Source organism: Delphinus delphis, chromosome 3, assembly GCF_949987515.2.
Source record: "Delphinus delphis chromosome 3, mDelDel1.2, whole genome shotgun sequence".
In the NCBI taxonomy this organism is placed as follows: domain Eukaryota; kingdom Metazoa; phylum Chordata; class Mammalia; order Artiodactyla; family Delphinidae; genus Delphinus; species Delphinus delphis.
Window position 1 is genome coordinate 39058763 of NC_082685.1, and position 14325 is coordinate 39073087.

A 14325-nucleotide genomic window follows, 5' to 3' on the forward strand; every position below is an offset into this window, starting at 1 on the left:
TGAAGACATAAGTGTACTCTTAATTGTCCTATGCTTACCACATTGTAAAGTTTAAAATCCTTGTGAAAATTGCAAGTGTCAACTTTCCTACTGATGCGGTACACAGATTTCAAAATCCAGTCTTTATTCTGTTTTATAGTACATGCGTTTTGAAGGGCACAGTCCATCACAGAAGAAAATATTTCTTTTTCTTAGTTATGCAACACATGTGTTCATGCCATTCAGTTTTAAAGTAGAGTGAGTTGATTGTTCTTCATTCTTTAAAAAGTAAAGTGAGATAATAATCGCCTTAAAGTACCTATCATAGAAAAGTTATTTCCTTTCTCTGTGGGTTCCAGCAGCGATGTTGAAGACAAAGTCGTGCCCTGAGTGAAGGTCGTGAGGGCCTTTCCAGGGCCCAGGGCAGTGGTGTGGAGCAGCATGGGTTTCTTTCCTTGTGCAAGAAGCCAGGCCAACTCAGCCCTTCCTGAGTCCATAGCCTCTAGATGACCCACCTCAAGTTCCAGAGGGCTGAGGTTCTCAATGACCCCTGAGTAGCTGACTCGAGTCATCGTGGGTGATTTCTTCCACATTGGTTTTTGCACATTTACTCAGAAATTGGAATCTCAAAGGGGAAAGCACATCTCTCTCTTTAGAGTCAGCAGGGCAGAGTGGGGGAGGGGGCAGTGTGGTCTGGGTGGGGGACTGGGACTGAATGTTGATTCACCACTTACAGCCTTTGGAACTCACACAAACGCTCGTCTTTCTCTGCCTCAGTTTCCTCACTTGTCAGAGAAGAATAAGGACTGTTTCCACCTCATGGACTTGCTCTGAAGAAAAAATGAGGTCGTAAGTGGAAGGAATTTAGTCACTGGCATATAAAAAGTGCTCAATAAATGTTTGATTTTAATATTCAGACACGAGAAATGTTTTGCACAGATTTGGTTAACTCACCTGGGGAGAGTAATATTCTTGAGAGAGAGTTTTGAATGTAGTTCAGAAATAATTAAATGCCTTCCTTGATTGAAATAGAAAGGCAATTAAGACAATGAAGCATTTTTCTCTGTGTTATCTAGGACATATTTTTCTCATTTTCCTCTTGTAATGGGAAAATTTGAAACTCACACATAGTGGTGACAAATTACTCATCCTGAGGTTAATTGTTCCCCAACAAATACATTACCAGTAGGGAAGGTGGATGATTCCACAGGTTTCAGAATCCAACTGTGGGTAGCATGATGCTTGGGATTCACACAGGCCTGGGTTTCTGGTGTGGCCAGGACAGGATTTTGGAAAAGTTTTTTTAATCTCCTGCAGTCTCAGGCTCCCTCACCATAATTAGGGGTAAAAGTACCAAACTGCAATGGTGGTATCATCAGGTTTGTAGGTGACAGGCTATCACATGCCGAGCCACAACTGAAAGCTGACTTTGCAATATGTTCCAGGGGCTTACTTATTGTAAGAGGGAGCAACCTGTTCACATAAAATGAACCAATTAACCAAGCTCTGTTCACTTTACGCAAGCAAACTGTCTCCCAAATATGTGTCTCTGGTTATCTGGGATGGGGCACAAACAACACTAATATGTGCCCAGGAATAGGGTGATGGGATGGAGAGAGGGGACAGAGATGACTTTGAATGTCATAGCTGTTGCATCTATTAATTTCCCCATGCACATGATTATCTATTTGATGGTGTTTTTTAAATTTCACTAATATGTATTGGGAAGGCTTTGTGACAGATGAATAACTCACAGTCCCTGTCTTCAAAGGAACATAGGGCAGAAGAGGGACTTATGTGGTTGGGTATGATATCTGTTGGTTTAAAACTTCAGGAGCTTCCTGGGTGAAATCTGGCCTCTGTACACGGAGGGCAAGGAGAGACCGAAGAAAGAGACAGACCACTCCAGATTTGTAGGTGGCAGGTTTGATAAGCAAGAGAACTTACATGCAAGGCTTGTCTTGGGTAGCTGCAAGATGAGTAGATCTCTGCAGGTGCCCGACCGAATCTTAAAAGTTTAGGTAGATTTGGGATGATGGGACTCAGTCTCGTATCCTGTCCAGATGGTCTCAACAACACATTGCTCTCTCAAGACTGTGTCCTTGAAAACAGTTCCCACTGTGGGAACAGAGGGCAAATGTATATTTCAAGGACAGGGGAGGGGGCTAGCAGCCTCAGATTGCCCTTACTCAGCTCGAGGGTCAACAGGAGGTCACGTCTCCTCCATGACCTCCTCCAAAAATGTCTGAGTAGGCTAACACTGACAAAACTCTAAAATCTCTTATGAGTTAACATAAGTTTATTTCTTGCTTGTATTAAAGTGCATTTCCTCGTGCAGTTTTAGGGACCCAGATGCCTTTGACCCTGTGATTCTAACATCCCAGAGCCGGAGTCAGCATGGCTCGTGGGTCAAATTTGAATACTTTTTTTGTGAATAAAATGTTATTGGAACACAGCCACATCCATTTGTATGTATTACCTGTGTTTTGTAGCTGCTCTCACACTACGACGGCAGAATGAGTACTTGTGACAGAGGGAGTATATAGCCCATGAACCCTAAAATATTGACTCTTAGCACTTTACAGAAGAAGTTTGTTAAGCCCTGCCTTATAGCATTGGAATCTTCTCTTGGATTATCTGATTCAGCTCACAGAAGGGGGAAGAAGGGTGGAAGATCCTGTGGGAGGTTTTTATAAGCTATATTTGGAAATGGCTTCCATCAATTCCACCTACATTTTATTGGCCAGAGCTCGGTTGGAGCTTCCCTGCTAGGGAAGCTGAGAAATGCAGTCTTGGCAATGGCCCAGGAGGAAACACATAGCAGTTCTCCACAGACTGGTACTGTGCTAGACTCTTCCATTTACTCTATCTTCGTTGTTCCTCAAAACAACTGTTTAATGAGTACAGTACTACTTTGCTGATGAGGTACCTGAGGTTCAGAGAGGTTAAGCAACTTGCCTCAAGGTCGCTCAGCATCAAAATAGTGGGAGTGGGCATTTGATAGTCAGGATATCTTGCTCTGAAACTTGCACTATTCTCTCTGAAAAAAACTTTTTTAAAATTGTGGTAAAATACACATAACATGTACCACTTCAGCCATTTTTAAGTGTACAGTTCAGTGGCATATACAATATATTTTGGAGAGTGGGGAGTTTCTTAGATTTTGACAGGAATTTAAAAGCACAGGGCTTTCGTTTCAATGATACTATTAAAAAGTTAAGCATAGTCAGACTTATCTGGTAATTTCCATAAAACCGAGTACTGACATAATATTTTTAATCTCACATTTTAGTTTGTGTTTATTGGTGCCAACAGTGATTCTTTATTGTCATAAGCTGGCAAGAAAGGGACAGAGGTGGATTTGCTACTGAAATAACTCCTTTAAGCTTCTCCACATGTATTAAGGAATGTTTTATGGTGGTTCAAAAAAAGAGAAAAATGGTAGAAGAATTGAGACATTACGCCAGACATAATTATACAGGATACCAGCCTCAAAGAACCTACTTTTTTGAACTCAGAACCATCTTGACATTTGAGTGGCAATTTAGTTTCCACAAAACAATGTTTTCCAGTGTTTTATTATTGTTCATTTATAAATCTTTGCTTTTGTGGTGTTTTTCGTTATTTTTATAATTTGTTTTCACAGTTGTTTGTGCTATATGCATAAAGAATTTATCCCTAGTTTTATGCTTGTGCATATTTAAGTGAGATAGTAAAATTAATTTAAATTAAAACATGAGGGATCCAGGAGAATATTTTCTTTTTAAAAGGTATGTGTACAGTCGTCCTTGGTATCCGAGGGGGATGGGTTCCAGAACTCCACAAATAGAAGAATCCAAGGACGTTCAAGTCCCTTATGTAAAATGGTGTAGTCCAGTCGGCCATCCGTATCCACAGGGTTCCACATCCAGTGGATTCAAGCAACCTTGGATCCAGAACGCAGGGATACGGAGGGCTGACTGTATATGACTCAAGTTTACAAAAGACCACCCCACAGAGATAGTTTTCTTTTACAAAAGAGTTATATTTGAATTAGGAAACCATACCAGTCAGGGCAGACTAAGCTAAGCTGTGATAAGCGAACCCCAAATCCCTGGTGGCTTAAATCACTTGCTTACATTAAATCTATTGGGTAGGGCTTCCCTGGTGGCGCAGTGGTTGAGAGTCCGCCTGCCAATGCTGGGGACGCAGGTTCGTGCCCCAGTCCGGGAAGATCCCACATGCTGCGGAGCGGCTGGGCCCGTGAGCCATGGCCGCTGAGCCTGCGCGTCCGGAGCCTGCGCTTCCGGAGCCTGTGCTCCGCAACGGGAGAGGCCACAGCAGTGAGAGGCCCGCGTACCACCAAAAAAAAAAAAAAAAGAAAGAAATCTATTGGGTATTGGCAAAGACCTCTGCTCATTGTGATCATGGGCAGCAGGACACCAACTGATGGATCTACCCTTGGTAATACCTCTGGTTGAGGGGAGTGACTACTCTGGGTCCTCTCACTTCTAAATAAATGCTCTGGCTCAAGTAGGTCAGATGACCACACCTAACTACAAGCAGAGTACTGTAATTTTGGGGGGGTACCCAGAGGAGAGAGAAACCAGGAATCAGTTCACAGCAATAATGTGTGTAACAGAAAGCATCCTTCATCTTTCTGTCAAGTAGTACCCTGTGCCCTGATTTCAACACTTTCTATTCCCTGGTAGAGTTGCAGACAGCTTTCTTAATTTCATGGGCAGCTGTGGCTCTTGGGTTACAGCCAGACCTGGCTGCTTACTAGCCACGGGACAAGGGCAAATCTCAACCTCAGCTCCTCCCTTGTGAAATGGGGGAGAAATGTCACTTGCATGGTTTGTTCAGAGGAGTCAAGACAATAACTCATGTGAAATCTCCTTCTCAGTTGTAAACTATTATCCAAAGGAAGGTAATAGTATTGTTTTTGGTAGTCAGTCATACCACACTGAGGATAAGGAACGGAGAGTAATGATTTCACCCTACAGCACTTGTTACATGATCAATATTTTCTCACAAAAATTTACTGAAAATTCACGAGAAATTTCCTTAGGTGATCTGCTCTTGAAACCTGAAGAGAACAGCTCTCCAATAAAAAAGCAGAATGTTCCTCTTGGCTAGAAAATGAAAAAGCATTTTACATGGCCCCAAATCTATATGGTCCAATTTTCTAGCAGATTCCTACCTTAAAAAATGTGAGGTTGAAGAAAAGAAACACTATCTATCTTCTTAAGAAGCAGTAGCTTTAAGTTGGGGATCAGTGTGAAAAAAATTATAAGTGTCCCACAAAATAGTGCTGAGGATAGAAACAAGATTCTTGTACTACTGTAGTGTTGATTCCTAAAACTGAAATCACCCAAGTATCTTGGAGTTCTAGTTTAGTAGAACTGGATGGCATCCTAAGATGGTCTTACTCCAACACTCTTATTTTCCAGATGAAGAAAGTAAGGTCTGGAAATGTTAATTGATTTGCCCTAGATTATGTTCCTTAAACACAAGTTGATAAGTCAAGTATTTTTCCCTTTTCCCCAAGCTGAAATTATAGAGATGAACCCAGTGGAGAAAGAAATGTTTCTCTGTTCCCTCATACAATTGCTAATAAGAATCTTTTCTAATCAGAGCCTATAAAATTCCCTACATTGTGTATCTGCAAGTGGACAAAGGGCTCACTGGAAATTCTTATGAAGGTCTAGCAATGATTTTGAGATTCCTTTTCTGCCTATCTAAAATTCAATTGTTTCCCCATTTCAGAATTTTCAAAATGATGTTTTAATCCACAGGAAATGTATGAATTGAGTAAGAAAATAAGATATACCAATTTCTCATTGAATAATTTCGTTATCTGATTATTCTATTTAATTAGAAGTGGAAGTGTACTTTTCATCTTAGGAGAATTTTCACATTGTCTGCAAAAAGAAAAAGAAACATAAGCTACCTTCCTAGGCATATTAGTCAGGAGAGGCCGGATTATGCTGCAGTAAAAAATCTCTGGGACATACAGTAAGAAAAGATTATTTCCCATTCACGTTAAAAGTCCACTGTGGGTTGGAGGGCTCTTCACTTTTTGCAAAGAGTGGCAGGTGGAGCGAAACTCCATCTGGGGATGGCCAGCAGCTGTGACACGGGGAAGGGGATTTGGTGAATTGCACACTGGCTCTTAAAGCTTCTGCCTATAAATAACACATACTGCTACTGCTAATTCCTCATTTGTGAAAGCAAATTACAAGGTCATATCTAAATGCAGAAGGATCAGAATACTTTAATCTTACTATGCACCTGGAAGAAGAAAAATCATAATTTTGGTGAGCATCTCTAATGGCTACCATACTAGGAATAAAAAAAGAAGAAAATAAAAACAGAACAGGACCCACACAGCCCCACAGTACGTGACCCAGCTGTCAAAAAGCCAGCGTCTCACACCATCAGTATGAATCAAATCCCCAATCAGGGTTAATAAAATACCTGTCAGCTATACAACAAAATCTCTTAACACATTAATTTGAGGCAGGTAAGATTTCCTGCGTCCATTTATTCATCTTCATACATTAGTATTGCATAGAATAGGAAGCAGGTACAAATGAACTAAATGGGCTGGGATGAAGTTTCTAGAAATTCATTTTGGGCCAGCTAAATGGGGAGACACATTTATGCCTTTTGTGGATTTTATTAGACTCATTTCTCTGAGGAGAAATCAGTTCTTTGACATGATTATACCAATCAATAGAGTCTTTCTAAAATAATTTGACAATAGAAAAGTTAGAGCCTGATTAGATAGAAAAGTTCATATTCACTTAAATTGCTAATAAGAGTAATTGTTTAATGGGTCACTCTACAAAGGCACCCTGAACCTTTAAAACTTAGCCTTTTGGGGAAATGTCTGAAGGTCTGGAATATGTTTAAACAAGCTTCATTTGTTTCTTTTATTTGGGTACAATTATTTGCTTAGATACATATTTTAAAACTTTTAGTGTATTACTAGCAACAAAGTGTTTCAAGTGGGGGGAAAAACTAGCCCAGAACATCCCCAAAATTAAAAAATAGAGTTTTGTACTTTCCAGAATAGTAAGCACTTTTATAGTCTGTCTTTAGATCCTTCTTGGTAAAAACCTACAAAGCAAAAGGAAAGGGTGAGAGTCAAAGTCTGCTGATCTACTGTTTAATTATATCTTCCCCCCCCCACCCCTTAAAATCTTATAACAGAGCAGGGTTAACATTAACACAGTAACCACAGTAAACCAAACATATTTTACTACATATTTTATGTTCAAGATGAAAATGAAGATATAATAGTGAGATAATTTTATACAGAGGTACCATGAATTCTCTGTGAATAGGGGTAAGTTGATTTTGTGTTTTCTGCCTTACTTTCTTAAGCTATCATTACTAATTTTATAAATAGCAAACTTTTATTGAATATTGACTACAGTACCTGGGGCTGTACCAAATACTTTATATTTTCCCCTCACTTATTCCTCACAGCAAACCTACTTTTACAAACAAGGAAATTGAGGATGAAATGACTTGACCAAGGTCACCTATCTAGTTAACAGTGGAATCCTCTTTTGGGATAAATCATTGTGGTAATATTTCAACTAAGGTATCTGATAATTGCAGTGGTTTTCTAATCCAACTGTTCTGGAAAGAATTTAAATTGGTAGTGGTTCCTTTATTCATAAATATATGAATGCCCACTCTGTGCCTGGTCCTGTCGTAAAGCCTGTGGATATAGAGCTGAATAAATTTGCAAGGCACAGAGGTTAAGAAAAGTGGGTTCTGGCATCACACCAACAGACTTGGTTTGGGATCTTCAATGCGACCTTGGACAGGAACTCTAGCTTCACCTGAAAACTGGGAAATTATACTGATGCTTACTTCATGGTTTTCCTGGTAAATTAAATGAGATAATGAAAGTCAAGTGTTTAGAACAGTACATTGCATAAGATGCTCCATGATATGCTCTCAGTAAATACCAGCTTTTATTGTTATTTTTGTCGTTGTCGTTGGTATAAGCAACAACAGACATTGTCGAGGAGCTCCCTGTTTAGGGAGGACGGGGAGACATTTAAAGGATATTTTCCTGTCCGATATGATATGAACATTAGGCGAATCAGGAAAAGGCGTGAGTGACTGCTTATAGAATGGGTTTGGAAAGTTTTCGCGGAAGAGGTGAACTTGAGCCGGTGATTGCAAGGGGAGAGGAGCTTCTCTAGGTGGAGAAGGGTGTAGGCATTCCGCTCCTGTACAAAGGTGCGGCGGCAAAGGTGTGTTTGGAGGAATCTCTAGGCTCTGGCAAAGTGGAACATTCTAGTGAGGGCAAGAGGAATGAAAAGCAAATGGAAAACCAGTAGTGGGAACTTGGGTGGTCTGAATCAGGAAAGGCTCTGCCTTGGCCGGCAGTGACGGGAGGGAGGCCGGGTGATCGCGAGGTGGCGCTGTGGCTCCACGTAAAGGGAAGATTCGGGCACCCGCGGGGTCACTGCATGCCCAGGGCAGCCTCGGAGAGGCGGGGCACGGCGGTCTTGGTGGGCTTGGCACCATCTTCATACAGCGACCAAATAATGGCGGTGATAAAGATAATAAATACGCAGATAATCCGAAGCAGTCTCTTTTAGGACACACGGCATCAATAATCAGAAACCGTCCGCGAGGAACAATTAAGAACGCGGAACTGTCCAGCAGGGATTAGTGCGTGCGCATTCCGGGTAATTTGTGGACCCCGGGGGAACCTGCCTCGCCCGCCTGGAGCCGAGCTGGGCGCTAATCTGTAGCCTCTGGGCGGTTCCTGCGCCCTGTGGACGACCACCTCCTACCTGCATGCCAAAGGAGCTACAGTTTCCACGCCTGCCGTGGGGCGCTCAATCCGCATCCTGCCCGCACCTTTCCTCCGATTGGACCTGAGATCTTTGGGGGACTACTTCGCTGGGTTTCACATGCAGATATGGACACACGAATCACATATAAGCTCAGGCTCAGACACGTGTACGATGCTTTTGCACACATTACATGCACACCCACTCACATAAACGAGGACTGTCTACACGTGGCACACGCACACACTCTACACATGCACTCGTGTACTCACGGTTGTGTGCAAAAATCCTCAAGCACGCGCACACATGCACCCAAGTGCGCGATGTCACTCACTGCCACACACTCGTATTGCACAGACCCACGATCTGCAACCACTCTTCGTTTGTACAAATATTTGCACACTCACATCACACACATCCAACAAAGACCTCCAAGCGCGGAGCGGTGCGTAAATATCCAGTGAATTGCACGTTAAAGAAAACACACTCGAGAACTTTTTGTGACTAGGGCATCTCGAGGTTGTCTGCTAAACTCGTCCTCTCTTCTACTTTCCTCTAAGCAAACTGGCCTTCTCCTTCCCTTCTGCTCCAAATCCTCGAAGGCCTCAGTTTCCTTCTTTCAGATTTGCACTACTGAAGGAATGCTAATTTCCAAACAGCCCGGCAACCCCTGTTCTCGCAACCTGGAGTCTCCTTCCGTGCGGGGAGCGAGGGCCATTCAGACTCCAGAATCAATCAGCCGGATCAGACTCCAATCCTGCGGGCTGGAGGACTGTGGGGAAGGGTCAGGGGAGGAGTAAGGTCGCGCCCTGGGGCAGCCTTTGACTGGGACCTTTCTGGCAGTGCCCCTAACTGTGTTCTCTCTGCACAGAGTAACTTCAGCTTTTAGCTATGGTCATTCCAAGGCCATACGGCCTTCCTCCATTAAAGCGCATCCGCAGGTGTCCAGATTTCTGCCCTCTGATGGGCGTCCCATGCATCCCCGCAGTCTTTAATTTATATTTCAATTAGGCAACTTTGCGTGCGCCTGGAGCTCTAAAACTTCAGCTAGGGCTGGGGAGAAGCGGCTGACTGGAGGTCACATAACAAATGTCGCAGAGCCAGGGCTGGAGCTGGCACGACCCTAGCGCGCCCTGCCGCTGGCGGCCCCGAGAGACGCGGGCATTTGTATCTGACCGCTGGAGTGCGCATACAGTTCGCGTATTAGGGCTTTTCAGAACCGTTTACCCTCCTCTCTACTGTCTGCTGCCTGCTTTCGGGGGGACAACTTGCACCCACGCTCCTTTCTCATCCAGGATACCTACAGGCTCGAGAGCTAAAGGGGTCTTCGAGCCATGGGGGTCAAGCACCAAGGCGAATGGGGGAGATAAGCGCCGAAGCTGGGTGAGTGGTTTGGATCCAAGGTTCAGAGGAGAGGCTCTGGAGAAATTTGGACTCGGCGAGTTTATTAGCAATGCGGCTGTGGACAAGTTGTTTCATTTTAATAACAGAGCGTCAATTTTCTCACCTGTAAAATAGGGGTGATCTTACCTGCCTTGTTTGTCTGTTGTGGGAATTCGGTGAGTTTATGCCCATAAAACCTTCAACAAATGGGATCTGTTCTTATCGGGGGGCCGCCCCAGAGGAAACCCGAGAGTCTGCAGGCTCGATCCGGGAAAGGTTTGCTCGAAACCCTGGCCTCAAGCCCTCGTCCCATGCAGACTAAGCGCTCCCAAGCCAGAGCCCCAGCGGTGTTATTTGCCTGATTTCGACCTCCTAGCTCTCTGTGGGTGACTTTGTCCCTCTCTAGGCCTCAGTTTCCCTGTCCGTGCTGTGGGAAGAGGCACGCTCCCAGGGTCTGGAAGTATCAGTCAGACTGGGTGAGCAAACCGGGGCTTCTCTGCAGTGCTGGGGGGTCGGAATCAGGGTTCATGGTCCAGGGAAATGCCCCCTTCCTTTTGCCGCTTGCCAGAGAGGACTGAGAGCAAGGAGGGAGGATAGACGGATTTCCGGTGGAACCGTGGCCTCTGCTCCTACGCATTCCTCGAGGGCAGCGGGTAGACGTATTAGGAGGGCAGGGGCAGGGTTTTGCCGCGGGCGACCGGGATCCGTTGTTTGACCACCCCCGCCGGCGTCTGGGTGCTGCTCAGGGGCCACTGCGGAGTTGCGCCCCGCTCAGATCCTCTCTTTCCCAGGGCCCGGGGCCACCACCCTCCACCCACCTATCCTCCTCCTCTTTGGGGCAGTGCCTTGGCCTCTGTCCAACCCTGCCCGTGACTCCAGGCCGCGGAGGGACGCCTTCGGAGCCGGCCGCGCGCGGCAGGACTTTGCGCCTTTGGCCTTCATCGCCTCATCTTTCCTTTTTCCCTTCTTCCCAGCTTTGAAAGAGGCATCTTTCTTCCGGTTTCACTCTGAGTGGGCTCTGGCTAGCGGCAAAAGGTAGGGGGCACTTCCCAGACAGGCGGCCCTTCTGGGGGCGTGTCTTCATAAGGGGGACCGAAACGAAGGAAATTTCTAAATGACAGGTCCCAAGTCTGGCCTCCTGGGGGCGGACTAGCGGAGAAGATTCCCTCTTTCCCTGGGACGTCCCCCTAGTCTTAGATGGGCATCTTAGCTGGGCATCTTGTCTCCGCTCTTTTGGGGAGAGGGTGTGTTTCTATTTGCTCTCCCCGGAAGTTACCGCGGCGACTGATGCTCTTCAGGAAACGGACTTGATCTCTTTGTGCTTTAAGAGGGTTGGGATATCCAAGAGTGAGAAGGTGTCAAAGGTCGGGGTGGGGAGAAGGGCTTGCTCACAGGGCCTGAGTTACCCCCAACGCGGGGAGACCCCGAGGGCTGGGCAGCCTTGTCTACTGTCTGGAGCAACTGAGAGGAAGTGGGTGGAAGCTAAACCGCGTCCTGGCGCTCTGAGAAGCCCTGAGGGAGTCTTCACTCCAGGGGAAATATCAAGTCTTTCCAATTGCTCCTTCCCCATATAAACTCATTCTGCTGTATATTTTCCTCATGTACATGTTCTTTACCCCTCACTTTCTTCCTCCCTAATTCTGCAGGTCTGGACAAGGCCTGGAAATCTGCATTTCTAACAAAATTCCTCCTTCCCCCATTTGATTAAGCTGATAAGCAGGGTTTACCTTATAACTGATTACTCTGATAAGTTACCCTAAAGTCATATCACAGATATGCTACAAAGCCTGGGCAATGCTATACATAGAAGTTTGTCTCTCCACAGAGGATGTGACTATAATGTAAAAAAGCATGAAGACAGTCTCAGTACATACTTTACAGTCACCCCTGTACACACAGGTTTTGCTTTTTGGAGGTGGTGCAAACCTACCTGAGGGAAGACTGAAAAGCGTTTAAAGGATTTTTCAAAGTTTAAAACTGCCAGTGCTAGTTCATTATTCACCAGAGGAAATCCACAAAAAGGTACCATTCTGCTGGCCTGGGTGTTGTTCCTAGTTTTCTATCACCCTCTTTGTCTCTTCTCCACCTTCTCTTTAGCTTCCTTCCTGCTTAAACATTTATTACTGGGTAAGAAAGCAAGATTGAAAGCACAAGGATACCCAGAAGAAAAACTACGAATACACTCTGCTTGATTAAAAGAAAGTACACTCACCATCCCAGGTGAAGTATCTGCTGCCTCTGCATAGCCAAATGGACTTGGTCATATCAAAAGATACTTGCCCCCTTTTATTTTTCCCCCCATGGCCTGGTGGATGTGGAGGTTGCCTTCCTCTTATTTAGTTCCTGGAGATTACTGGCTCTGGGGCAGGAATTGGGCTGCTGAAGGCTTCTTTCTCTGGGCCAATTTCTCTTTTGGATCACGCAGCTTCAGGCCCCTCCACAAACACATCATTTGAAGCGTGCTTCTAGATTTGCTTGACCCCCCTAGAAATCCATCTGTTGTGTTGCTGTCACTGAACCTGGTCCTCAGAGTGGCTGTGTCTCTCCTTTCTCTGTCACCTTTGGCAGTGATCTGATGCCCCATTGTGCGTTCCCCATCACTGGGGTATGTACCTCACCACACTCAACTTGGAGTCCTAGCACTGTTTACTGGGGAGTGAAATGGAGGCTCAGGCAATTAAAGAGATGGAGATCTCGGTCTTATGCCAGTGCTACCTGGGACTTTGATAGGAAGGTGGCCTCTGCTTCCTGGTCCCCCTTCTCTGAAGGATCCCCTCAGAGAAGGCAGGGGATGGTCCAGGAAGGGGAAGGGATTGGTTCTGGGGACCCTTTGGGCCTTGGAGGTTAAACTTGGAGCTTTGGGAAATTTTCAGCAGGCCAAGTTTCAATTGTGCACTTAAATTCTATAGAGATAGAGAATGTCCAGCTTCCCCTATTCCCTCTTCACAAAACTATAATCCTTCCAGTGTTTCCACCAACATACCCCTTATGAACATCTACTGTGTGCCAGGAACTCTGGTGGGTAGTGTGGGGATCCTGATGGATCAAACAGATCTCTTCGAGAGCTTCTTGGAGGAAATGGCATTAATTATGATATCAGGGAGGAAAAGAGCACATTAAGTGGTCCAAATTAAATGGTATGAGACTGGGCAGGCTTTGTGCACAAGAGATAAAGCAGTGTTGAAGACAGTGGCCGTGTATCCTCAGGCCTGAAACACAGTCTTTCAACTAGTTTATGAATCTGGAAGTGGCTCCCACTTTCCTGCTCTGCCAAGAGCACTAAGTTTAACTTCTGCCTGTCTCCATTCCATTCAACATGAGCATGTGTACTTTTCCATCACTGACCCCATGAGCTCCCTAAATCAAAAGGCCAAGAAAGGCCGGCAGAAAGGGGACCTGGATTTCTGGCAGAGAATTTCCCCGAAGGAGCCCTTAGCAGATTTGGCTGCAGTCAGGGAGTTCCTTTGAGGGCAATGAAACAGAAGTTCACCATGTGCTTATTAGAGGTTACAACCTGCTAAAAAATGATGGGGCACGTTACGCAGAAACATCTAGCTATTTCCTTTGCCAGCCACAAGCTTACATGTTGAAGGGTCTGAGGAAGGAGATCATTTCGTCTTCCCTTCCTTCCTCCCTTCTTCCCTCTCTCCCTCCCTTCATTCCCTCCTTCCCTGATCTCTCTCTTTCTTGACAGGTGGCAGAGGCCGAAGTTGGGGGAAGGTTTGTTCAAGCCCCCATTTTAACAGAAAGAATGAGGAAGAGAGAAACCCTACACCAGATAACTAATCAGAGACGTTGTTTTTGCTTTGGTAGTTACTCTAAGGAAAAAACTATTTGGTGGGGCGGTGATGAGGGGGTGGGGATTTATTCCGAGCAAATTTTAAAACGCAGCCTGGCACAGCTCCAGTGCGAGCATTCGTTAGGTAAACGGTGGTTTACCTATCCCGCGGGATGCTCCAGAGAAGTGAGCATGTGAGGACAGTGCCTAACGCCGGCGGTCTCCAGGCTAGCCGCGGAGCGAGAGGGGTTTCAGTGACTTGACTAGGGGCAGAGCCCGGGTCCCCCACTCCCTGGGGATCCACAGCGCCTTGCTTGCCGGAGCCCAGGGTCCACCCCACCCTCCCAGCGTGGAGGCAGTGCCGTCCGCGAGCTCCCA

The 14325-nt window shown here is 45.4% G+C and overlaps 1 protein-coding gene across 1 annotated transcript in view; it reads left to right on the forward strand.

Moving 5' to 3' along the window:
- The first annotated feature begins 10151 nt into the window (after positions 1-10151).
- Positions 10152-14325, forward strand: part of EBF1 (EBF transcription factor 1) — a 398056-nt gene continuing 393882 nt past the window's right edge. The window contains exon 1 of the mRNA XM_060008445.1: positions 10152-10169. The gene's annotated coding sequence lies outside the window, so the exon portion shown is untranslated. The remainder of the gene's footprint in view (positions 10170-14325) is intronic.